We start from the raw sequence: 27,186 nt of genomic DNA on the forward strand, positions 1-27,186 counted from the left end.
GTCATACAAGAGAGTAAATATAGGTGATGATAAAGAAAACAAAATTGGATTGAGTGCTCTTATCAGCTGTGATGATTACTAGGGGTCTCCTAAGTTTCTTTTCATGTAACACCATGGGATGAAAACAGTTACATGGTGCAAGGTTGGAGAGTTCTCCTTCAGCTTAAACCCTATTCAAACACTCTTAAGGGTTGTTTATTACAGCTCCCACATAATCCATTCATCATATAATATTCTCTATGGCTTTTTATTCTTCACCTCATTTAGAATCCCTAAGTTATAGATGTTTTGTTCTGTGGCAGGCAGCCTCTTAGATAGTACCTACCTCATTGTTTTTACGCCCTCATGCTATCCTCTCCCTTTGTATTTGAACTCAGCTTATTGACAACTAGTGAACAGGATACAACAGAAGTATTTAGCTGTTACTTTTGAGACTGAGTTACAAAAAGATTGTGGCTTTCCTTTTGGGTGTACTTACTTGTTCCCTAATTCTGAAGGAAGGAAACCAGCTGCCATCTTTGAGACCTGCCCTATATTAATTTGCTAGGGCTGCCATAACAAAATACAATAGACTGGGTGGTTTAAATAACAGAAATTTGTTTTCTCACAGTTCCAAGGTCAGGGTGTCAAGCAGGGCTGGATCTTTGGCTTGAAGATAGGTATCTCCTTGCTCTGTCACTATGAGCTTGGTGAGAACCAATGCATTTTCCCAGAGTTTCTGGCTTTCCAGAACTTCCCAAAGGGTCCCTCATAAATGGGACTAAATCTAAGGCAAATATGGTCATAATTTGCATCTCCTCTTTTCTTGGTGTTCTGTAAACACTTTGGGATTCAATCCTTGCTTATCCTTCAGCATGTATATAAGATTTAAGGGGAAAAGGCAGAAAAATTGCTTCCAGGAGAGATGAATGTTATTCCTTGCTCCTCCTAGAGTAGCAAGATAATAGGGCTGATTTTCTTGATCATCCCTTGTGAAGACATTATTCAAAACAGGTAAAAGCAATTGAAACTGGATTACTGGCATCCATCTCAATGATGATCACCTTAATTTTGATTCTCCTTCCCTAAAGTAAAATAACAATAACAACAATAACATAAAACCAACAAAACTTCAAATAATTTTTGAAGATCAGCGCTTTCTCTTTTATTTGCCTGGAAAGAAATAGACTTTTTCAAAAAGTGCCATAAGAAATCGAGACTTGAAGTCGTATTATCTGTGTTGTCAGAAACGCTAGGTCCTTGGAAATACACAATTACTTTCATTCATGAGGTCTGTGTTCATGACTATCAGTACTCCACTGTCTCCCTTTTGGAAATGTCAAGGAAAAGTGTTCACATATTAGACCTGAATTGCAAATGCTTAGCTGTATCAGTGAGCTGCGATCTAACCGGTAAAACTGATTTTTAATTACATGATCTCCCAATACTGTAATAGATTGGTGTAGTCTGAGGAAGTCATCAAATAGTGATAACTACTTCTGTGATACATTAGGGGAGTTGTTTGAGTGCTGATAAAGGCACTCAAAATAACTCTGGGTATTTGGATAAGAAAAAGTATGTTTAAATATGCTCAGCACAAAGAAAACAAAATATAATGCAATTCTGGAACTCCTTTCTTTTATTCCATTTTAGAAGCATATAACATTTATCTTACCAGTCTACAAATGGGTTTCAAACTCTTTGTAGTCACCAACTCTCTATGCAATTTGTATTAAGCCAAAATGAATTACAAGCAATCTGAAAGTCTTCTCTATTTCTTACTAGAAAGCTGATTATTAGGGACCCAGATAATTCAGGCCATAATTTAACCGGATACATTATTTGGAATTAAGTCTGAAGCTGGTAGTGATATTTATGTGTGTGTAGTATGTGTATGTTGGGGTTGGGGGGGAGGTGATGGCTGATTGGGAAGCAAAGATGAAATTATTTAACAATATAAAAATCACTGAATAGAAGGTGATCTAGCTTTAACTCTGCCACTAGCTATATAACTTCACTTCTTTTATCTTTGACTTTTATTTGTAAATTGAAACAACTGGAAAAAATTCAGGTCATTTCTATTTAATATTCTGGGTTTTCTATTTCAGGCAAAATAATGATAAGTTGACTAAATATTTTGTTAATTTAACTAGAGAATGGGCTCAGGTAGACAAATCTTAGGCAAAGTGATATAATTTAAAGACCACATAAGTTTTACTTCACATGTTAAGAAAACTGATATTAAATAATTTTGTGATGATTCAACTTGTATTTCAAAGAATGAGGAGATGTAACACATTATGTTGGGAAAGTTTCCATGAGATTATTTAGATGGTGTGTCCTCAGATATCCCTGATGTTCCATAACCCTTTAAGACAAGGATCATAAATCTATCCAAGAATTGTCCCTGAAAATATCAGCCGTCTATTGGATTTTTTTCTTGGCCCTCATAACCATGCAAATACACATTAAAACCTCTTAAATTTATGTAGAAAGTCAGGGACTAGAAATATTTCCTCTTAGGCCGAAGTGTAGGTTTACATTTTAATGAGAAATTAGAAGAAGAAAGCTTCTTGATGCTCGAGAAAAGGGCAAAGTGGACAATCAGACTAAAAATAAGAAGCGCATTAAAAATCATTCACTACATTAAATATGTGTGTTAAAAACACAGTCCTAAGCTATATTTCCCCCTCAACTCTAAAGCAAAGTGTGTCAATTAGACAGATTTATACTAGCAGTGATGCTGAGGGTAGCAAAAGAGTCCTCTGAAATGGATTTCTCAGGCAAAGGGACTTAGAGTTTAAAGCTACATTAAAAAGCCAGAGAAAAAAAATTAAAAAGCAACATAGCCATCTCTTCTACCTCTGGTAGGAGAGTAAACATTTTTCAGCTAAAAATGATTAATGTTGACATATTAAGTGCAGTTTTAAATGTTCAATTTATTTCAAGAAAGTTTGAACATTATGGTGTGATATGTAAGATGCTGCACTGTGGGAATAAAAGAATGAAAAAGCATGCTAACAAGTCACTTGCAATATTGTAGGAGAAATTACACAAATGTTAAGAACCATACTGCAAGACAACGTGTTCTAAAAGCTCTAACACAAGCAAAAACCCAGGAAGATCAGGTAATGATGTTATTTCAATTTCAGCAAAAACATCTTCATCTTTTAGTGAAAACACTGGATGGAATTAGTAACATTTGCTCAGCATCAGCTGTGATATTATGAAGTTCTTACTCTGTGCCCTGGAATACATGTACAAGAATATTTATAGCAACTTTGCTTGTAACTTCAAGCTGGAAACAGCCAAGATACATATTGTCAGGAAAAGATATAAATATCTTGTGAACTATTACATAATAGACTATTCGATATCATTAGAAATGTATAAATTGCAGCTACACATGTGAACACAGGTGAATATTAGAAATGAATTTTAAAGAAAAGTTGCAAAAAAACCTACGTGGCATAGTACTATTTTTTTTTAACAAAGACCAAAAACAAGAAGAAAACTAAAAATGTATTCATTAGAAGTTCATACTTACATAGTAAGTAAAACACAAAGAAACCCAAGAGAAAATTTAGAATAGGTGATCCAGGAGTGTGATTACTTTTAATGAATAAACACAGGATAGGATTAGGGGTGATGTAAACGAGAGCCTGGATTATAGTGTGCTCTTCCACAAATATTTATAAATATTACACTATCACTTAACAATATGGAGGAGTGGAGATGTCTGAGGCTAGCAAAATACTGATTTTTTTTTTTTTTTTTTTAAATATGAACTGCTTTGGAAGCCTGGATGTTGGTAACCCATCTTCATCTGCTTTGATATTCAGGCATGTGTCTGGGTATTAACTTATTTTCATGAATTGTCTCTGGTTCTCATGAACCTTCCATATCTGCAACTCAATCCTTTCCTTAGTTCAGGTATTGCTTCTGCCTTTTCCTCTGTGTGTGACACTTAGCTCTCCACCCACTCGATCCTCCACTACTCCTCATCTAGAAAATTCTGCTCATGAAGTCCATTCAAATAGCAATGCAGCTTCCTCCCTGCCCTTCGTATAGGTGAGTCCCCCATGACATGCTAGTGTTAGCATGTAGAAATCTTCCATGGCACTGACTTCATATGCGCTTGCAGCTTCTTTTGAAAAATTATTAAATCAGTGTCTTTTTCTGTCAGTAGTAATTAAGCTAAATGAAGACAGTGGCCGTGAAATTTTTTTCCCCTATTTTATTTCCTGTGTCTAACATGTATTTGAGTGAAATATTATATTTCTTGAGTAACTGTCTCTGTATTTTTTTAATTTTTTATTTTTTTTAGATTTATTTATTTGCCACGGAGAGATTACAAGCATGCAGAGAGGCAGGCGGGGTGGGGGGGAAGCAGGCTCCCCACTGAGCAGAGAGTCCTATCCAGGGACCCCGAGATCATGACCTGACCCGAAGGCAGAGGCTTTAACCCAGTGAGCCACCCAGAGGCTTTAACCTACTGCCCCTATTTTTATTCTTCATTTGTGCACACACACTCACTGTCTTTCAACTCCGATTGTAAATAGATTCTCTTATGACTATATTTCGTGGTTCTTTTGCTTTTTTTTTTTAAAGATTTTATTTATTTATTTGACAGACAGAGATCACAAGTAAGCAGAGAAGCAGGCAGAGAGGAGGAAGCAGGCTCCCTGCTGGACAGAGAGCCCGATGCGGGGCTCGATCCCAGACCCTGGGATCATGACCTGAGCCGAAGGCAGAGGCTTTAACCCACTGAGCCACCCAGGCGCCCTGTTCTTTTGCTTTTTTTTTCTTTATTTCTTTTCTGTAAATTACCCAAGCATTTATAAGTTTTATAAAATTATATAAGCTTGTGTTCTCCTTTAATCAATTTCCTGTCAAATAGGTCAATTTTTTATATACTTGTAATTATTATTAAAATCAAGGTTTTCATCTATATGGTTTTTGTTTGAATTTTGCATTTTCCTCTCCTCTCCTCATTATTGCCTATCCTTGATTTGTTAGTACAATGTTTTCTTGAATTTTAAGTATGTGAATTAAGTATTATTTAAACTTGTCTCCTTTTCCCTTCTTATTTCTCTTCTGTTTTCACCTCTTTTTAAGGAGTCAATGATAGCATATAGTGGGAATTTTTTTAAGTATTTATTTAAAATCCAATTAGGTAACATAATGGTGAAATATTAGTTTCAGGTGTACAATATAGTGATTCCAAACTTCCACACATCACCCTGTACTCATCACAACCAGTGAACTCCTATATCCCCATCACCTATTTAACCCATCCCCTATCAGTTTGTTCTCTTGAGTTAAGAGTCTGTTTTTTGGTTTGCCTCTTCCTCCTTTTTTTTTTTTTTCTCTTTGCTTCTTTGTTTTGTTTCTTAAATTCCAAATATGATTGAAATCATATGACATTTGTCTTTCTCTGACTTATTTCACTCAGATAATACTGTCTAGTTCCATCCAAGTCACTGCAAATGGCAAGATTTCATTCCTTTTTGTGGCTGAGTAATGTTACATTATATCTATCTATCTATCTATCATCTATCATCTATCTGATTTCATCTCTTCTTTATTCATTCATCAGCCGATGGACACTTGGACTGTTTCTATAATTTGGATATTGTAAATAATGCTGCTATAAACTTTGGGGTGAATGTATCCCTTGGAAACCCCAGGAGTTTATTTTTGCCTTTGTTTCCCTTGCTTCAGGAGATATAACTAGACAAATGTTGCTATGGCTAATGTCAAAGAGGTTACTGTCTCTTTTCTCTAGAATTTTATGGTTTCAGGTCTTACATTTAGGTCTTTAAACCATTTTGGATTTATTTGTGTATGAGGTATAAGAAAGTCATCCTGTTTCATTCTTTTGCATGTGGTTGTCAAATTTTCCCAACACCATTTGTTGAAGAGACTGTCTTTTTTCCTATTGGATATTTTTTACCTCTTTGTCAATAATTCATTGACCATACAGTCAGGGAGTTCATTTTTAGGTTTTTTATTCTGTTCTATTGGACTATGTGTCTATTTTTGTGCCAATACCAGACTGTCTTGACCACTACAGCTTTGTAATATAATTTGAGATCTGGAATTTTAATGGTTCCAGCTTTGCTTTTCTTTTTCAAAGTTGCTTTGGCTATTTAGGGTCTCTTGCAGTTTCATACAAATTTTAGGGTTGGTTGTTCTAGCTCTGTGAAAAATGCTGTTGGTATTTTGATAGGGGTTGCTTTGAATGTGTAGATGCTTTTGGTAGCATAGACATTTTAACAATATTTGTTCTTCCCATCCATGAGCATGGAATGTCTTTCATTTCTTTGTGTCATCTTCAATTTGTTTCATCTGTGTTTTGTAGTTTTTAGAGTACAAGCCCCTCACCTCTTTGGTTAGGTTTATTTGGAGGTATTTTACTGTGTTTGCTACAATCATAAATGTGGTTGATTCCTTAATTTCTCTTTCTTTTGCTTCATTATTGGTGGATGAAATTCAATAAATTTCTGATGATTTTGATTTTGTATCCTGCAACTTTATTAAATTTATTTATCATTTCTAGCTGTTTCTTGGTGAAGTATTTGGGTTTTCTATATGAAGTATTATGTCATCTACAAATAATGAAAGTTTTACTTCTTCCTTGCTGATTTGGATGCCTTTATTTCTATGTGTGGTCTGACTGCTGTGGCTAGGTCTTCCAGTACTATGTTAAATAATAGTAGTGAGAGTGGACATTCCCTTCTTGTTCCTGACCATAGGAGGAAAGCTCAGTTTTTCCCCACTGAGGATGATATTACCTATAGGTTTTTCATATATGGCCTTTTATAAACATAAAAGGGACAATCCAACAAGAAGATATAACAATGGTAAATATATATACACCCAACATGGGAGCACCCAAATATATAAAACAATTAACAGCAGGCATAAAAGAACCAATTCATAATAAGACAATAATAGTAGGGGGCTTTAATATCCCATTTATATCAATCAACAAATCATCTAAACAGAAAATAAACAAAGAAATGATGGCTTTGAATAACACACTAGTCCAGATTGACTTAACAGACATATTCAGAACATTCACTGCTTAAAAAGCAGAATACACATTCTTTTCAAGTGTACATGGGACATTCTCCAGAAGAGATCACATATTAGGCATAAAACAGTCCTCAACAAACACAAAAAGATTGAAATCATGCCATGTACTTGTTATGACCAAGCTGTGAAACAAGAAGCCAGGGCCCCTGGATGGATCATTTGGTTAGGCGTCTGCATTTGGTTCAGGTCACGATCTCAGGATCCTGGGATAGAGCCCCACATCGGGCTCTCTGCTCAGCAGGGAGTCTGTTTCTCCTTCTTACTCTCCCTCTGTGCTTTTTCTTTCTCTCAAATAAGTAAATAAAATCTAAAAAAAAAGGGGGGGGGGAGAAAAAGAAAGAAACTAGAAGCTAACCACAAGAAAAAATTTGGAAAGACACAAATACATGGAGTTTAAACAACATGCTACTAAACAATGAATGGGACAACCAGGAAATCAAAGAAGAAGTTTAAAAAAAAAAAAGAAACAAATGGAAATGAAAAGAAAATGGTCCAAAATCTTTGGATGCAGCAAAAGTGGTCTTAAGAGGGAAGTATATGGTAATACAGGCCCAACTTAAGAGTCAAGAAAAATATCTAATAAAGAACCTACCCTTATAACAAATGGTGCTAGAAAAAGGACAACAAACAATGCCTAAAGCCAGCAAAGGGAAGGAAATAATAAAGATAAGAGCAGAAATAAATGATATAGAAATGAAAAAAACAATAGAACAGATCAGTGAAACCAGGAGTTAGTTCTTTGAAAGAATTAATAAAATTGATAAACCTCTTGCCAGACTTACCAAAAGAAAAAAGATCCAAATAAATAGAATCATGAATGAAAGAGAAGAAATAACCAACACCACAGAAATACAAACAATTGCAAGAGAATATTATGAAAAACTATATGCCAACAAATTGCACCACCTGGAAGAAATGGATAAATTCCTACAAACATATAAACTACCAAAACTGAAACAGGAAGAAATAAAAATTTGAACAGACTGATAACCAGCAAATAAATTGAATCAGTATTCAAAAACTCCCGACAAACAAATGTCCAGGGCCAGATGGCTTCACAGGCAAATTCTACCAAACATTTAAAGAGTTAATACCTATTCTTCTCAAACTAACTTCAAATAAGAGAAAAAGAAGGAAAACTTCCAAATTTATTCTAGAGGCAGCATTACCCTGATACCAAAACCAGGTAAAGACTCTACTTAAAAGGAGAACTAGAGGCCAATATCTCTGATGAATATGGATGCACAAAATTCTCAATAGAATATTAGCAAATTGAATTCAACAATACATTAAAAAAAATCATTCACCACAATCCAGTGGGATTTATTCCTGGGTTTATGGGTGGTTTAATATTTGCAAAATCAATGAATGTGGTACACAACATTAATAAAAGAAAGGATAAAAGCCACATGATAGTTTCGATAGATGTGGAAAAAGCATTTGATAAAGTACAACTTCCATTCTTGATAAAAACCCTCAAAAAAGTAGGTATAGAGGTAACTTAACTCAGTAGTTTAATTATTATTGCTATTTCTTCATATTGGCTTTCTTAACTATATTATCTATTTTGATTTTTATTATCTTACTATTTTTTATTTATGGTTAAAGAAGAAGGCTTACACCTGCCTGGCTCCAAAAGTTGACTCAGTCATTCAAAATGAACCAGTCTGGGGGAGATGGTTTTTTCTCTTACAACAATAAGCAAAGGAAAAGTGTAAGTTGGACACTTTTCTGCCTCTGCGATGTGACTCATTGGCCAAAAATATTTATAGCTAACAGTTCTATGCATCTCAATTCAAATGTCCTTGTGAACGCAGTCCCAGTCATGAGTAGAAAGAATGATATTTTAGAAATCTTCTTTTTAATAATAAATTATATGGTTTCTCAAGTAACTTTTGATTTTTGAGTACAGGTAAAACATTTAGGATCTTTTGAGTAAAGATTTTAATTTAAAAATATTCCAATGCACAGACTACTTTTCTAAACTTTCCTTATTTTCTAATTTTTTCCAATATTACACCAGCAGGTTTTTCATTTTTTTAAAGTGTTTTAACAAGTCAGTAAATATTTTGCCCTAGAGAAGAGGCAGCATTTTGGTCCTAATAATGTGAGTTATTATAGACTACATATGGTACCAATTCATGCCAAAAATAAAATATCATTACTTTCTTTTAATAAACTATGAATTCTCTAAGATTTCAATATCAGCTTTAAAACCAATGCTGAGCCAAAGGCAGACACTTAACTAACTGAGCTACCTAGGTGCCCCTCATTGACTGTTATTTAAACAACTTATACTATTAAAATTTAGATTTTTTTCTGAAGTTTAATGTTGATATTATTTGCATGGAAAGCATTTGATTCTAGCCTTAAACATCTGAATAATGAATAAATACTTTTCTGTTACAAGTGATATGACACCTACTAATGTCATAGGTATACATGTCTACTGATCAGTTTGTTGAATTCACTGTATTTAAACTTAATATGGAATAGCATGAAAATAGTAATACAAATAAATGAATTAAAGAGATTGTTTGAATTGCATTGGGTTATTATAAATACTAATTGTACTTTAAAATTTGCCTCATTTATAAACCCCCAAAAGTAATTATGTAGCAAAAAATGATAAAATGATATGCTGTATAATGGAACAGCTCATAAACATATATATATAATGACTGTCTGTACAGTGAAAAAATTGCTTAGGCTAAGTAAAAGTTTTCCTTGTTATCTTTTCCTGTTTTTTAAATATGCAAGTAAAGCAATTCTCCAAGTATGGAAATAGCTTGGAGTAGAAACTGAAGGAATTTTAGCAGGAGTTTCACTTTTGATTTTGAATCATATACTTGGTTCTATAATATTTATGGAGTTAAGGGGCAAGTCATACCTAAATGAAGTGACACAAAGTGCATTTTAGTAGGAGACAACAAACTGTCAACTTGTTCTGTCTCTGGAGACTAAGCATTTTCTGGAAATTGAATTCTAGGTAAGTGATAGAATGAGGATTCAGTAACGGGAACTATCACAGGAGAAAAGTCAATAAAGCAAAGCCGTTTTTCCCAGGAGAGAAAGATGGAAGCAAACTAAGAAAGAGCCAGGAGTCCAAATCCAGAAAGTAAAGGAATCTAAAGTTTTTGGCAGTAATACAAAACTGAATTTGAAAATAGATGTTCAACTTTTCCAACATTTATAGTTGTTTCACTTGTCATAAACTTCATATAGTCATAATACTACTTAATTTAGTACTACCTACTTTAGAAAATGTTCTCTTTGTCTCACTGTTAAGTCAGTCTGTTTTGTCCTTATCAATTCAAGGTCCACCATGTTGCGTAAAATGGATGAGTGAAGGCATAATTTTAATACTCACCTTTGTCTCAAGATTATAATTGGGAGAATATCCAGATACATTAATATTTTTAATCTTAGGGTAGTTGGCACAACATTTGATCCTTGAAACTTAAAACAACAAAACCCTAAACTTATAGTATCTTATACAAAGCAGATCCCTTAGGTGAAGAATCTCAACAATTAGAGACTGTATGAGACAAACTTACACGTCTTCTTCAAATTCATTTCTGAGAAAAAGGCCAGCCCTGAATTACAAATGAAATTTCCAGACTTACTCCATGGATGCAGAGGAGTAATTCTGGGCCTGTGACTACGATAAGGTAATGGGACATCACAGACACACAGACCTGTGATTGGCAGCCTTATCCCAAGTGAGGAACTGAGAGATGGCCAAACACTCATGCATTTTTGAAAAGGGCTATGATATTTAATGGATTATGTTTGTAAATGCCAAGTTTATATTCAAAAAGTAAATACCTTTGACATTAATTCAAAGCATGCATTAAATTTTAGGACTTATTTTTGCACTTCATCTAAACTTTGAAAAATTATATATTCTTCCTTAATTTATAAATTTGTAGAAATCATTGCTTAACCCACAGCCATGGCAGGACTTGCTGTGAAGTTCTGAAACTTTTCAGTGTTCTAAATTACTTTGTTTATATTTTGTAATTTATAAAGTGCATTCAGATAAGTTAATTCATTTTGATAATGTTTTTACATGTTGGTTGTTCAATTTCAGTGGTCATTAGAGCTATAACCTTCTTGCATTGGATCCTCAGTTTGAAAATGGAACTGAAAAAGTAATGACCCTGAACCTGACAATTGTATGAAAACTCTGTGCTTTTTTTAATGTATTTTTACCCACCATAGAAGACCTTCCCTTTCCCTCTCTAAAAAATAATTTTAGAAAAAAATAAGTATATCGAGTCTACAGTTTCAAAGACATCACAACTTAAGATTAAAAAAAAATTTGTTACGCCCAAGTTTTTGCATCCGAGAGACCACCAAGGAGCCAACACCAATGCAATCACATGAGAGTTTATTTGACAAGCTTAAGCTTGGGCCCAAGTATACCTGACACAGCGGAAGAGAGACTTGGACCCTGAACCAGACTACAGTCAGAGTTTTTAAAAGGCAGAGTAGGGGTGGACTCGGCGGTGGGTGAGGACAAAGACGATATTCAGAAGGGCTATCAGGGTAAAGAAGACTGTCAGGATATTGGAGGCCTGGTTATTATCAAGCCTAGGCTGTTTTTCCCTCTAATGAGGCACTAACATGAAGACAATTGGGAGTTTCCTGGTGGAATGTCACATTCTTGTTATCAAGCGTCCTTGTTAGTGAGATTTAGGTTTAGAAGAAATTTAACTTTATTTACATTTCCTTCCACCTCAGCCTCCTTCAGTTTTATGGAGGAATGGGCAACATTAGGGCTTGAGGAACTGAGTTATTTGCCTCTGGAAATTGGGCTATTGATAAGATAGCTTCTTTGTTGTAAATCACTGGGACATTTGTAAACCAAGGGAGACTCCTGTCTTGCAGGATTGTGATCTCTGCAAGTTAACTATTTGTTTTTCTTTTAGGGCAGCCAGGGGTGGCTGAGGAATGTCACACATACTACGGAGGGGCAGGGAGCAGGTGGAGAAGGGGTGCAAGGTGCCAGCTTTTGCTTTGTCAAGATGGCTGTACTTCTGACAGGGCTAGACTCGAGGTGGGTACAGCCTTGTTTTTCTTGGCCTCTGTAAATTAGTAACTTTAATATTAAATTAAACTTCATAAATAATACATAAATATGACATAATTCTACATAAATAATAATACAAGTAGTATTTATGACAGCAAAATGATATAAATTGTAGGAGAATAAAGACTGAGAAACACTATTCTACATGTCTGGACTACTGGCAGCTCTCTATCTAATTTGTGGTCATCCTCCAGGTTACCCCTGTGTAAACTGACAAAAGACAGTACCATTCTAATTCTTATGCATAATTTGGAGGCCCTGAATGGTAACGTGGAAAGGGATTCAGTTATAATTCCAGCTCTGAGAGTTGTAAGATGTGTATAGAACTGAAGGAACATTAAAGCTATCAGAGCAATTATTCCAAATCTAATAAACAAATATATACATGAAATAAATCAGCTTGTTTTAAATACTCCAATACTGCATACCAATAATCAAATTATCTAATACCTTACAAATTAATATATCGTGCCTCGAATCAATTATATATTTCAAATTGAGATCAGTCATCTTGTAGGAAAAAAATACATACTTCTATTATGCACCTCTGGAGGACACCCTTCCAGATTACCTGAATCATCAACTCTTTCATTGTCTTTGAGCTATTTTGTAAGGCTGTGCATTGCAGGTGACCGCCATATTCTGAAGGTGTGTGTGTGGTGTCCTGACCTGGGTCCCCTGCCCCCAAATACATGTGTTGAAATCTAACCCCCAAGGTGATGGTATTATGAGGTGGGAACTTTAAGAGGTGATTAGGTGGTGAGGGCAGAGTCCTCATGAATGGAATTAGTGTCCTTACAAAAGCAGCCTGAAAAAGTCTTTGCCTTTTCCATGATGTGAAGCTCCAAAGAAAAAATGGTGATCTAGGAAGCTGATGCCTTAATATTGGATTTCCTGGACTCCAATACCATGAAAAATAAATTTCCATTGTTTACAAGCTACCCAGTTTTCGGTATACTTGTTAAAGAAGCCCAAATAGACTAAACAGTAACTGATTGAAATGACAGATAATTGTCTATAGACATGCAAATTATGTTCTGCTCTATAGAGGTTCAATTGTGTACCCTTCTTGGGGGGGACAGTTTTTATATATTTCTTATCTATAAACTAAATATAACATCTGTCTGGTTCCCTCATGATTAAGAATTGGAGTAAAATTTTTAACATGTGTGCATTTTTGTATCTCTATGAGAGTCCTGGTTTTATCTGTTTTGAAAATCTTTTTACTAGCTATCTATATAAACACAGAGATTACCCCATGAACCCAAAATTTATTCTCAGAAATAAAATATTTAAACAGTGGCTTAAATCAGTGTCTCAAATGTTAGTGTGCTTGAGAATTGTTGAGATGTATATACAAATAAAAGATGCATATACATATAAAATAAAAGATGCATATACAAATAAAAATAAGGGGCTTAATTCTCCTTGTTCAAAATAAGGGAAGAGACTTCCTTCCCCCACCCTTTTCTAAGAGTATTTATTTTAGAAAACTTGTAAGTTCTTTCTCTATTTTCTTTTATATATATATAGGATCTTTTAAAAAAGCTGAATAAACCTCTTGCTAACTTTAAGATAGGAATGTCTTTCGTGGAGCTATCGTCTTTGAAATGTACTCAAGGAAGATAACATCCTGTCTTCCACTTTCTGTGCCTAGAGTAAGCCCCTAACTTCAGGAGCATTGCTCCAAAATGATCACTTGTCATAAAAAATGTCAATATACAAGTATATTGAGCCTTTGTTTGTATTGAACATTCTGCCATGTCCGTGGGGGATGCTTAAATTCATGCTTATTTTGCTTTTACTTTTGCAAACTAGTTTTTGTGAACCAGTCTAATTCAGTTAGGAAATATGTAACTGTTGAGGCCTCTTTTTTCCCCTCTTCCCACCTCTTCTTCTCCTTTTCTCCCTCCTCTTTCCTCTTCCTCCCTTACACTGTCATTACTACCTTCTAATGAGAACAAGCCTCAGAATACACTGGAACACACAGTAAGAATTTATTAGGTAGCCAGAAACAGTTATACAATCTATCTATAAAGTTTTCCGACGAAATAAATACAACACCAGGCGAAGTGGGTGTAAGGCAAGGTTTATTAAAGGTTCTCCCTGGTGAAGTTTCAGGGCCCAGGTGAAGGGGAGCCGAGAAAGGGCAGGAGGTGGGCACCCTCGGGCGAGGTTCCGCAACTCTGAAAAGCAGAGTTGGGGAAGTCGCGCCCAAGGCAGGGAGGAGGGGGCTTTTAAGGGGTCTTGGGGAAAGCTCAGGGGTCTTTTGGCAAGTTTCCCTTATTCGGATATCCCGCCTGCTCGTCGGGATCCCATTGGTCCACAGGAGCCCAGGGCGGGGGTCTCAGATTCCTGCTTGGGCCTTTGTTCTCCTGTCTGAGCTCAGGTCTTGTGGGGGGAACTTTCGCCATCTTTAGTAGCCCTTCCTGCCAGCCCAACACTATCTTGCAGTAAACTGAGTGAGGACCAAGTTTTCCACCATTTCTGGATTATTGGAAAGCCTTGCATGAAAGGTTTATCTGGGCAAATATAACAATGGTCTGGTAATAATATTCTGGTAGCCAGTTATTGGAGTCGAAGCCTCTTAATCAGCAATGGGTACACTAATTTAGTTAAATAAAAGCACAGCAATTTTACCAATCAAACTTCCTTTCTAAGGCTGGTGGATAAAGCAATGCGTAAGCATTCTAACTTTTGTTATGTTAGTAAGTGTAGCTTCAGGTGTTGATGGAAGATCAAGATAGTGGAAACACCTGTGAGAGCTGCCTTCCAGAGGTGGCCTTTTAGATTACTGGAGAGTAGATCACCCCCAGAGTGTGAATTCTTAATTTGGGCAACTGCTGCCTCTAGGCCACAGTGGAATTGTAAAGTAAGTTTCTTACATCATAACACCAGTTAATCGTGCTCTATCTGGGCATTTTTAAGAATTTCACCATTATCCAATTTTTATCCTTTTCCAACTTTTTATTTCCTGATTTGGAAAAGATGTATTAAACGTTCCTTGGTTGTGAAGTTAGCTAATTTTCTACTTCATTCTTTATTATTCTTATCAGGTTCCATATGCCCCTCCCCCCCACCAATTTACTTCCCTGCTTTGGCCTCTGTGAGCATTTGATTTTGTCACTCCAGTCATTCTCATATCTGGCTATAGCCAGAAATCTATATTGCAGGGGCACATGTTTAAAGAATAGGTTTTATGAAAGGATTAAAAGGCAAAGTGAGATCGCTGGTAATTTATGGTAAAGGCAAAGGTATCAAGAGAGTGGGGGTGAGAAATGGAGGGGAAGACAGGCAGAAGGAGATGGTGTGATAGAACCCAGAGTTCAGGTGGCAGATGCCAAAAATAAATTTACCTATTAAAGAAATTGCTGACAGCTGCTTCTAGATTTACGTTTCAATTAGGGACATAAAATTTTTTTTAAAGTAAAAGCCGGGGAAAGAAATTAAATAAGCAATGATGCTTTCAGAGTAGTAACATACTAATAGTTTTATATCATGATTATACAATTATGTTATTACTCTCAAATCGTATTTGATGCTGGACAAAATAGAATTATTTTGTGGGTAATGGCTATCTGCCATATGAAGGGATAGATATTCCAAACTTTTCCTGTTTTTCTTTATTGTGTGCATGCTAAAATGTATTATTTACTGCAACGTATTTTTCAAAAAGGACAAAATGGGAAAAGGGCTATCCTTTGTCCACTTAATGTGAATAATTATAACTGATTTAAAGGTTCTTTGTGTAAAAAGCAACACGTCATGCAGAGAGCAATTCTAATAAAAATTAATGTAATTTTTACTAATTTCTAAGTCTTATAACTTACTGTTCTTATGCAAAAATATATATGTCAATCTCAGCTTTTACGGACTTCAAAAAATAGAATTATTTATTAACGGGAAAATAATATCCTTGTGGTACTTTGTTGAAATTAAAAGAGGCCTGGGTGCCGATTTTTTTCTTTTGTTTTGTCACTCATTGGTTAAAACAGAACCACCATTTCCCACCCCCCCTTGTAATTATATAACAGCAACTTTTAATACTTGGTGACTAAAATCTGACAAAACAAAATGAGTATTTCCTAACCAATTCTATTAGAAGATAGCTTTTGGGGGGAATAAAAATGAAAAATCATGAAAAAGTGTTAAAATGGGACTTTATACAGACTGAAGCTAAAGCCTAAAATCCCAGAATTTTCATTAATGGCGGCAGGGGGCAACCTCTTAAATCAAGTTGCCCAAGACTCCATAGTTTTTAATCTAGGGTTTTTCCTGCAACAAACAAAAATAATGTTAGTCAATTTATCTTTTTATTGTTTCCAATAAATATGATGACATAATCCTGATAAAAGATATTATATAATAATAAATATTTTTATTTTTTTCCTGCATCCTGGACAGATAATACAATGGCAAATAGTTGATTTGCATACTTAGTGCTTAAAAAATATGGAAAGACCCATTAAAGATAATGGGTTCAAAGGGATAGTTCAATAGAATAATACTAATTTAACTAGGGATCAATTCTTTTAAAGATCTTATTTATTTATTTGAGAGAGAGACAGATTTAGATAGTGACATAGATAGTGAGAGAGAACACAAGCCTGGAGGAGAGGGAGAAGCAGGCTCCCCACTGAGCAAAGGAGACTGACATGGTTTGATTCCCGGGACACTGGGATCATGATCTGAGCTGAAGGAAGACATTTAACCAGCTGAGCCACCTCAGAGGCCCTAGGGATTGATTTTCTAAATTATAAAATTCTAAAAGAAATTATTGTATATTATAAAATTATAATTATATAAATATAAATTTATATGAGAAATTAATTATAAAAGAAATTATAAAAGAAATAATAAGTAAAAGAAAGAAATAAAAGAAATAGTAGAAAATTTATAGCATCAAAAGTATCAAAAAATACCCAAAAGTTAACATGAATCTAAAACACACATATAAGTACTAGTGATATTTTTATGTATTTTCTCTTCACATGAATATCTGTAGAATATTCACATATATACAAAATTATATCACATACATATATGATATATATATATGCACACAAGCATAAAAATACAAGAAATCTTCAAAATTATGATTTTACCTCTAATAATTTCTTTCATATAGATTTAAGTGAAATAACTAGATCAAGCAAAATAAATATTTTAAGTCTACTGATAAATATTGGCAAATTAGTTTCAAGAAAGACTGTACCAATTTACTATCCAACCAGCAGTTTCCCAGAGGGTTAAGCAGTCAACTATGCCAGTTTAGTCATAATGTTACATGCAAACTATTTCAGAAAGCTAAATGTGCACAATCACCCCATTCTCTAATAGATACTTCAGAGAAAAACATAAATTTCTTTGGAAAAAATTTCTGGCATTTAAGAATCCTATTTGCAAAAAATGCTTTTTTGTTTTGTTTTGTTTTTTAGGAATTCTAATATTTATTTCCTAACTTTCTTTTTAAAATAATAGATCCCCAGGGGCGCCTGGGTGGCTCAGTGGGTTAAGCCGCTGCCTTCGGCTCAGGTCATGATCTCAGGGTCCTGGGATCGAGTCCCACATCGGGTTCTCTGCTCAGCAGGGAGCCTGCTTCCTCCTCTCTCTCTCTGCCTGCCTCTCCATCTACTTGTGATTTCTCTCTGTCAAATAAATAAATAAAATCTTTAAAAAAAATAAAATAAAATAATAGATCCCCAGTTAAGAAAATCTACATAAGTGTATTACATTTGAATAAAAATTGTAATTATTCCCAGTACTACAGAGCCATTGAATCTGCTGAACAGGACATCAAAATACAAATTACCAAATTAGATATTGTAGACCTTATTGTTTAGAACACTTCGGTAGTCATTAGTGCTATTCCATAAATGTTTCCAGTTCTCCTCTTTATGGGACACATAGTAACATTGAACATCTTTGCTCTGTGAAGGTAGGTGTGCCTAAATTAATTGCTTGAGCCAATTGAATATGAGCAGAAGTGAGGGATATATCTCTTTTAGGCAGAAGCTTTAAATGTCAGTTCTTGATTCCCCACATGTATTGAAATGAGTTCTCCATCAGCCCAGCTCCTGAGTGACTTAACATTAGCAGAGCTTCCCTGAAGACCTGAGTTGGACAGGACATATGTATAGGAAATAAAATTTCATTAATTTACTGAATTTTTAAAGTTATTTTCTATAACACATAAAACTATCCTGACTAATACACAAAGTGGCTAACATATGGTAAGTTGCCTTAATAAGTGGGTGGAAAGAGCATTGAGGAAACTGATATTGGTAGTCTGGAAAAAATATTACAATCCATTATGTAGTGGCAACATATTTAACAAAATTCTCACAATTATTTGTTTGGGAAGGATAACTCCTATGAGAAGATGTTGGAAAAAGAAATGTTGGGAGCACCTGGGTGGCTCAGTGAGTTAAAGCTTCTGCCTTGGGCTCAGGTCATGATCCCAGGGTCCTGGGATCGAGCCCCACATCAGGCTCTCTGCTCAGCGGGGAGCCTGCTTCCCTCCCTCTCTCTATCTGCCTGCCTCTCTACCTACTTGTGATTTCTATCTGTTAAATAAACAAATAAAATCTTAAAAAAAAAAAAAAAGAAATGTTAGTATTGTGTTTTAGTTGTTGGTAGAATTTGGGCAAGGGACTATGGGAGATAATAGCTTAGGATAAAAAGAATGGGGGTGACTGATTTTCAGTCATTTAAGCATCTGCCTTCAGCCCAGGTCATATATGATCCTGGGTCCCGGGATGGAGCCCCACGTGGGACTCCCTGCTCAACTGGGAGCTGGATTCTCCCTCTCCCTGCACCCACCCACTTCCTCCACCCGTGCTCATGCTGTCTCTTGCTAGCTCTCTCTCTCTCTCTCTCCCCTCTAATAAGTAAGTAAACAAAAAATTTTTAAGTAAAATCTTTTTTTAAAAAGGATAAAAAGAATGACTGGATTGCAAGCAAAGAAGAAAAGGGACTTTCAGAAATTTGGTGAATTGCAGTTCTAGAATACAGAACTCCTTCACAAATCTAAGTAGAAAATGACATAGAGAAGGCCTTTAATGACAAAGGCTAATTTAAACTGAGCTTTGTCATGAGGGCAGCACTCTTAAAACATAGTCTCAAATTCCTTGACACTCTTCCTGTTGAAAGGTAGGGGCTACTACCCAACCTCTTCAATTTGCATGCGTTTGTGATCATTTTAACCAATACATTGTGGCAGAAGGTATGCTCAATGACTTGCCAGACCAGGTCAGAACCCTCACTGTCTGGAGGCTCCTGTTTGGAAGGGCCCCTGCAGATCGCAGCCAACATAGTACGAGAAGCCCAAGCCACATAGGTCGGGTGTTAGTGCTCCAGTAAACATTTCCACCTGAGCCAGCTTTTCAGTCATCTTAGCCCAAACACTAGCTTTTTTTTTTTTTTTAAATGTTGTAAAATATACATAAAATGAAGTTCACCTAAACTGTTTTTGAGTGTATAGTTCTATGGCATCATATATATTCATACTGTGTGCAACCAAGCTGCCATCCATCCCCAGAACTTTGTCATCCTTTCAAATGGAAACTGTGTCCATGAAACAGTAACTTTCCATTTTTCCCCTCCCACCAGCCCTTGGCAACCACCATTGTACTTTATATCATCAGCCATCTACGTAGAGAAGTTATCTTGTAAGTGCATCCATCCTTCAGCTCCAGTTGTTCCAGCTGAGGCCCCCGAGACCTTAGAAAATGGTCTTCCCTGCTGTGTCTTTTCCAACTTCCTGACCCATAGAACCCATGAATATAATCAAATAGTTTTTGTTTTATACCACTGATTTAGGGATGATTTATTTCATATCAAAGACAATTGGAGTAGTATGGCTGTCACAGTCATTGTTAAAATCTCTGAAAGTATTAGAATGTCTCACACGTGATGAGCACTGGGTGTTACACGCAACTAATGAATCATTGAACACCAGATCAATAACTAATGATGTACTATATAGTGGCTAACTGAACATAAAATTTTTTTTTTAGTATATGTGCTGCTGAAGCGAGCGCTAAAATTTTTTTTTTAAATCTTGTGGTGGGAGGGCGCCTGGGTGGCTCCGTGGGTTAAGCCTCTACCTTCGGCTCAGGTCATGATCTCAGGGTCCTGGGATCGAGTTCTGCATCAGGCTCTCTGCTTGGCACGGAGCCTGCTTCCTCCTCTCTCTCTCTCTGGCTGCCACTCTGCCTACTTGTGATATTTCTGTCAAATAAATAAATAAAATCTTTAAAAAAAAAAAAAAAGTCTCGTGGTAAAGAGCCATCTAAGGGTGTGACATCTAGTCAAGTTTTTTTTTTTTTTTTTAAGATTTTATTTATTTATTTAACAGACAGAGATCGCAAGTAGGCAGAGAGGCAGGCACAGAGAGAGAGAGAGAGAGAGGAGGAAGTAGCTCCCTCCTGAGCAGAGAGCCTGATGCAGGGCTTGATCCCAGAACCCTGGGATCATGACCTGAGCTGAAGGCAGAGGCTTTAACCCATTGAGCCACCCAGGCACCCTTCTAGTAAAGTATTTTAACTGGACAAAGTGGCTCAATAAAAAGAGACTTAAGGTTTAAATTTTATTAAAATATTCACATTTAAGTTAAAATAAGAAGGGGGAGTGGGAGGTAAGAAATCCAAGGAGAATAATTGGTACCAGAACTCATTGGAGGCAAATAGATATGGAGGTCATTGAGTTTCTAAAGAAGATCTTAAGGAAGATTTGGGGAAGTTTCTCAGATTTAGGAATGAGATCTATCACTGAAAGTTTTTACATTTCTTTGAGGTCCGTCATTCTTCAGGATCTTAAAGATGGCACTTTCTCCAATGACCATTCGAGATATAGCCAACCACCATAAGGGAAAGAAAGAACCCCACAAAGAGAAGAGTCTATGGAGTAGAGGAACCACTCACAGAAGAGGGGCTTAACTAGAGAACATACTGGCTCTCTGCCCAGCTGATTTCACCCTGTCATCCACAGCACTCATCTTTCCTTTTCTGAAACAGGTGTTTATTGCATTATCTCATCCCTAATATGCTAGTGTATATTGAGTTTGGGGGTACATATATAACTTGCTCCTGCAGTTCATAAATGAGCAATAGGAGACATAATGGGACCTAATATAAAGACTATCACTCATCTATTACACAGAGATCCTGAACTTTGAGCTTGATGCTATAACTAAATGAAATTTTGATTTTCTCTCTTGGGAAGTTTGTGAATGTATTTCACAGGTAAAGGGAAATGAAGTGAATATTTAGTGATTAGGAAGTTGAATTATCACCACCATTTATTTGTTCTCCTTTATGAATGTGTGATATTATTGTGCTTTCTACTCCTTTTTTTTTTTTTTTAGATTTATTTTTATTTTTTATCTTTTTAAGGAATCTCTGTGGCCAACATGGGACTCAAACTCACGACCCCAGAAAATCAAGAGTTGCATACTCTATTATATGACTTAGCCAGCCAGATACCCCTTTACTCTTCTGAATTTAGATAGTCCTATTTGAATTATTCTGGCCAAAAAAAAAAAAAAAAGACTGAAAATGGTAAAAGTTTTAGCTCTGACATCTTTAAGAGTCAGTGGATGATTTGCCAGTTTTCCCCCTTATAGGATACATGAGTCAAAGAAGAATTTTTATCAGCCCGAGTAATTAAAAGAATGTGATGTATACAGCCCCCCACTCTCCTGATTTAGACACGTAACAGGAATAAAAATGAACTTCTATTGTGTTAGACTTCTGAAATTTGAGGATTGTGTTAACACAAAATAACCTCACCCATTTGGACTCATGCGGGTTTTTACTGTAAATCACACTTCATTTCTGATTTAGCCTTTAAAGGGAATATTTAATTACATATATGTATAAATATGATGTAGAACAATTAAAAAAATTCCATTCAGAGCAACTTATTAGAAATTCTTTACTGTATTTTTAGTAGTCCTCCCCAAATTTAATTATGTGTACAGTATATTTTATATCACATAATACTGTCTTTCAGTGCTACTTTAGTAGTAATTTAGGAAAGGCTCAGAGCTTAAGGCTACACTTTTTTAAAAGATTTTATTTATTTATTTGGCAGACAGAGAGAGAGGAAGGGAAGCAGACTCCCCACTGAGCAGAGAGCCTGACACAAAGCTTGATCCCAGGACCCTGAGATCATGACCAGAGCTGAAGGCAGAGGCTTAACCCACTAGCCACCCAGCTGCCCCAAGGCTACATTTTGAGACAAATATTATTGTAGTTATTCTAGTCAAGTCATTCCAAGAGTTAGGAGTTGTACCAAAAAAAGTACTTTAAACTCTGGGCTCTTTTGATAGCTGATACAGTCATGTCAGCTGGTTAAGTAGATATAGACAGAAGATAAATTGTTATATATAGACATTCAACTAAATAGTACCTTTTTTTGGTTATATAGACACGCTCTGTCAAGAATTATTTAGGGGAAGTAAAAAATAAATTAATAGAGTTTTCAATATCTATAAATCCCATTCTTAGTTCAATTTCCTGGTCTATTTTTTTAAATAAGATTCCTGCTGTTTTTCTACCACATATTATAAGCCTTTGTACATTTTTCCTTAATTACTTGCTATTTTATTTCTAGACTAGTTTTTAAGTCATTTGTGGAAGGAGCGCAATGATCAATATTTGCTTATAAATCTTTAATCTTACTGTATTTTTATGGAGTGTTATTGTGTGTGTGTGTGTGTGTGTATGCATGTGTGTTTGCATGCATGTTTGCATGCGTTTTTGAGAGTTTGAGCACCCTCTTTTATTTAGTTCCTTCAGAAACTCAAATATTTTCAGGGTCATTTTTTTTTTCTAACTGGATATATACATTTATAATAATGTTAATGTTAGCTATTTCAGCTTTGATAGAATGGGCTTTTAAACTGGATGAGATAAATCCAACTGTTTTGTTATAGCTTAATGAATTTATTGTTTGAAACATTTATAAAACTGATACCATTTAACTACTTGAGAAAAATCTATGAATAGCACCAACACAGTAATAGCTATTACTTCATTTCTTTCATGCACTAAAAATCTTAGAATAGAATTAGTCTTGTTCATTTGTTTGGAAAAAAATGTCTTGCTTCAGAGAGCAGTACATAAACACAACTTTTTTTTTTTTTAATGATATTTTATTTATTTATTTGACAGAGATCACAAGTAGACAGAGAGGCAGAGAGAGGGGAGGAAGCAGGCTCCCCGCGGAGCAGAGAGCCTGTTGCGGGGCTTGATCCCAGGACCCTGGGACCATGATCTGAGCCGAAGGCAGAGGATTTAACCCACTGAGCCACCCAAGCGCCCCTAAACACAACTTTTGACATTGCATGTATTTAAGTTATCATATTAAGAATCTGTTTAATGTAAAAATAGAGTTTGAAGTAGATCCACTTGCTACATTAGCTGAATTTTGTGTTCTGTTCTTTAATATGGTCAGTGATTTACTATGACCCTCGAGGTGAATGGTAAAGATAACCATTTAGTGTAACTTACACATTTATCATTAACCTTCTTGATGCACAAAAGTTCAGTGTTTAATTTGTCACTAAGAATTTACCTGTTTTTTAAAAAATGCCATGCTGCTAGAAGGGCTTATGGCATACTTTGAAAACAGTAAATAAATAGGTGTAGATTTGCATCATACAATAATGGCAACAGGGCAGCGGCAGCAGGCAGCAAGGGTGCTCAAACAACTCTCTACACATAATTACAGGACTGCTTAGCCTTTATTTCTAACCATTTCAAAGAAGCTGAGAATGAGAAGAAGAAAGGTATTTATTTTCAACAAAAATTATTGAAGACTTTAACTTGCATTGGCCAGACTTGACCACTCCTGTACTGTTCACCTTCTTTTAGTAGTTTTGAGAAAAAGGGGTCTTATCCGGGGACTGGTCATGTGTTGTCACTTTGTATGCAACTTCTCTGTATCACATGATGATCACCGGCCCTCCTAGTTCTATCTAGGCCCTACATTCTTTACCTGTCTGATAACAAAAAGAAGAGCTCGAACACTGTCTTCTTTTTGCTCTGCTACAAAATCTTCACCGTCACTGCCCACACAATTCTTTAACACACTACAACCTAAGACTGAACAGCTATACCAGACTCCATTGAATGGCAACATACCTTGAAATGAGTTCCTGCTTAGGAGAAAATAGATGTCACCTACATTTGACTGCTTTATATTCTAAAGGAAAAGAATAAACAAGGGGTTCTTTTTGTTGGTTAAGCTTGTTCTTAGATCCTCTGTCTTACAGTCTACCAATCTTCCTTTCTCAATATTGGGATTTTTTTCTTAGAATACCTTGGAAAACTCCCTTAATCTTCCATTTACTTGTTCATTATTTATTCATTCAGTAGAATACGTATTGAGTTTTTACTGTATGTCTAATAACAGCAAGTAATGAGATAGAAGAGTAAGGAAAAAAGTGTTGCAGATCTCCACTCTTGTAGAGCTTACAGGGAAGAGGTAGAGCAGAAAATATTCAAATAAATACATAAAACAAATTTAAATTAAAAATGGAGAAAAATGCTGCAAGGAAGAATAAACTAAAGTGCTAAAGTGGACCATTGGAAAATTGTACCATGTCAACTAAGCTGATGTTAGCATGTGTGCAGAATATTTAACAAGGGCAATGGAATTTGCAGCTAAGTGGATGGAACTAGAGAGTATTATGCTATGAAGTCAGTCAGTCAGAGAAAGACAAATAACATGATTTCATTCATATGTGGAATTTTAGAAACAAAACAGAAAAACATAGGGGAAGAAAAAAAAGAGAGGCAAACCATAAAATAGACTCTTAATTATAGAGAGCAAACTGAGGGTTGTTGAAGGGAAGGTGGGTGAGGTAATGAGTTAAATGGGTGATGGGCATTAGGAGCGCAACTTGTAGGGACCCCTGGGTGGCTCAGTCGATTAAGCATCTGCCTTCAGTTCAGGTCGGGATCCCAGAGTCCCGGGATTGAGCCCACATCAGGCTCCCTGCTCAGCGGAGAGCCTGCTTCTCCCTCTGCCCCTCACCCTCTTTGTGCTCTTTCTCTCTCTCTCACGAATATATAATTTTTTTATATGTAAGTAATGAATAACTGTATTCTACTTCTGAAACTAATATTGGATTATATGTTAACTATATTTTGTGTGTGTGTGTGAGTACAAAAATTATATTTGACATTTTTATTTTAGGGTGCAAAAACAAAAACAAGCAAACAAACAATAACAATAAAAACCTGAAATAGGCTTATCAAATGATCTAAATTCATCCTTTCCAGAGAAGCAGAAGGTAGATCATCTTGCTTCACTGCTGTCTTGTGTTCTGCTGGGTTTTGATCCCTCTTTGAGGCATAGTCTGGATCATTTTCCTCATCTCCTTGTTCTTCTCCTTCTCCTTTCTTCTTTATCATCATAACCGTTGTCGTCATCATCATCACCATCTTTTTCAATAGCTTCTCCAGTAAAGTATAACACTGACCTTGGTATTAAACACGTACATAAAAAGTGTCCAATTTCAAAGTCGGCAGCAGGGATAACTTCAGCATCACCGCCCAAATTTCCACTCACGGGAACTTCAGGAAGGACAAAACAAACAACCAAATGCACACACACACACACACAAAACCAAAACCAAAACAAACTGAAGAGTCATTGGAAACTGTTCTGGTCACAGTATGAACTGTCCCAAATCCCTTGCGATTCTGCTTCTTCTTAATGGTTTTCAAAGTGACATTCTTTCCTTTTTTCCAGTCTGACACCCTGTAAAACCCATAATTTCTGGTCCATCAAAAGAAAAGGGGTAAGAATCATCTGGTTCTGACCTCATCCTATATGTCTTTGTCAACATTTCATTTGTGAAATATTTAGTCGGTTCAAGGGGAAATTCTAGACAAAGTTCATGAACTGGCCAGTATCTGAGAACTTCGCTTTAAAATCCCTCAAGTGCTTCGGAATAGATTCATCTTGTTCCTGAGACATATCACTAAGCAAGTCAACATTCTTCTTCATTTTTTTTTTTAAGATTTTATTTATTTATTTATTTATTTATTTATTTATTTATGAGAGAGAGAGAGAGAGAGAGACCTAGAGAGAGAGTATGTGTACAAGGAGGAGCAGAGGGAGAGGGACAAGCAGACTCTGCATTGAGTGCGAGCCCCATGCAGGACTCCATGACCCTGAGATCCATGACCTGAACCAGACCAAGAGTCCAGTGCTTAACACACTGAGCCTCCCAGACACCCCACAAGTAAATATTCTTAAAAACAGTCTACCAGAATTCATGAATTCTCTTGGGGTCTTCTTTTTCTTCATCTTTTTTCTCATCTTCAATCTTGTCTTTTTCTTTTAGTTCCCCTGAAATTTCATCCTCCTCATCTGGTTTTCATTCACATTCTTCTTCTGTAGGTTCATAAATTGCCTTAATGATCTCAAGTTGCTTATCAAATAGAGGTTGATAGAGAACAGCATACTTTCTCTCAAGATTGCGAGCTTCCTCATAGAATTTGGTTTCTATCTGTGCACATTTAACTTGAAGGCTTTTGAGAGTATTTACTCGTCTTTTTACTGCCCTAGGCAAACTTTCAATGTATCTTGGTGTTTCTACCAGATATCAAGTCTCTCTCTCTCTCTTTTTTTTTTTTTAAAGATTTTTTCTTTATTTATCTGACAGAGATCACAAGTAGGCAGAGAGGCAGGCAGAGAGAGAGAGGAGGAAGCAGGCTCCCTGCTGAGCAGAGAGCCCAATGCGGGGCTCAATCCCATGACCCTAGGATCATGACCTGAGCCGAAGGCAGAGGCTTTAACCCGCGGAGCCACTCAGGTGCCCCGACATCAAGTCTCTCTTGAAGGGCTGGAAGAATCTAAGGATTTTCTGTCGTCTGAACAGGTAGAGGACATGCTTTGATTACTGTTTCTTTACCAGCTTCTTCTGCTACTTCTTCAACATCATCCAAATCTTGATCAAATTCATACTGTTCTTTGTTGTCCATGTCTGCCAT

The 27,186-nt window shown here is 35.9% G+C and overlaps 1 pseudogene; it reads right to left on the reverse strand.

Moving 5' to 3' along the window:
- Nucleotides 1-980: 980 nt before the first annotated feature.
- On the reverse strand, nt 981-27,186 carry LOC122890936 (annotated as a pseudogene).

The sequence above is a fragment of the Neovison vison genome, chromosome 12 (assembly GCF_020171115.1).
Source record: "Neovison vison isolate M4711 chromosome 12, ASM_NN_V1, whole genome shotgun sequence".
In the NCBI taxonomy this organism is placed as follows: Eukaryota; Metazoa; Chordata; class Mammalia; order Carnivora; family Mustelidae; genus Neogale; species Neogale vison.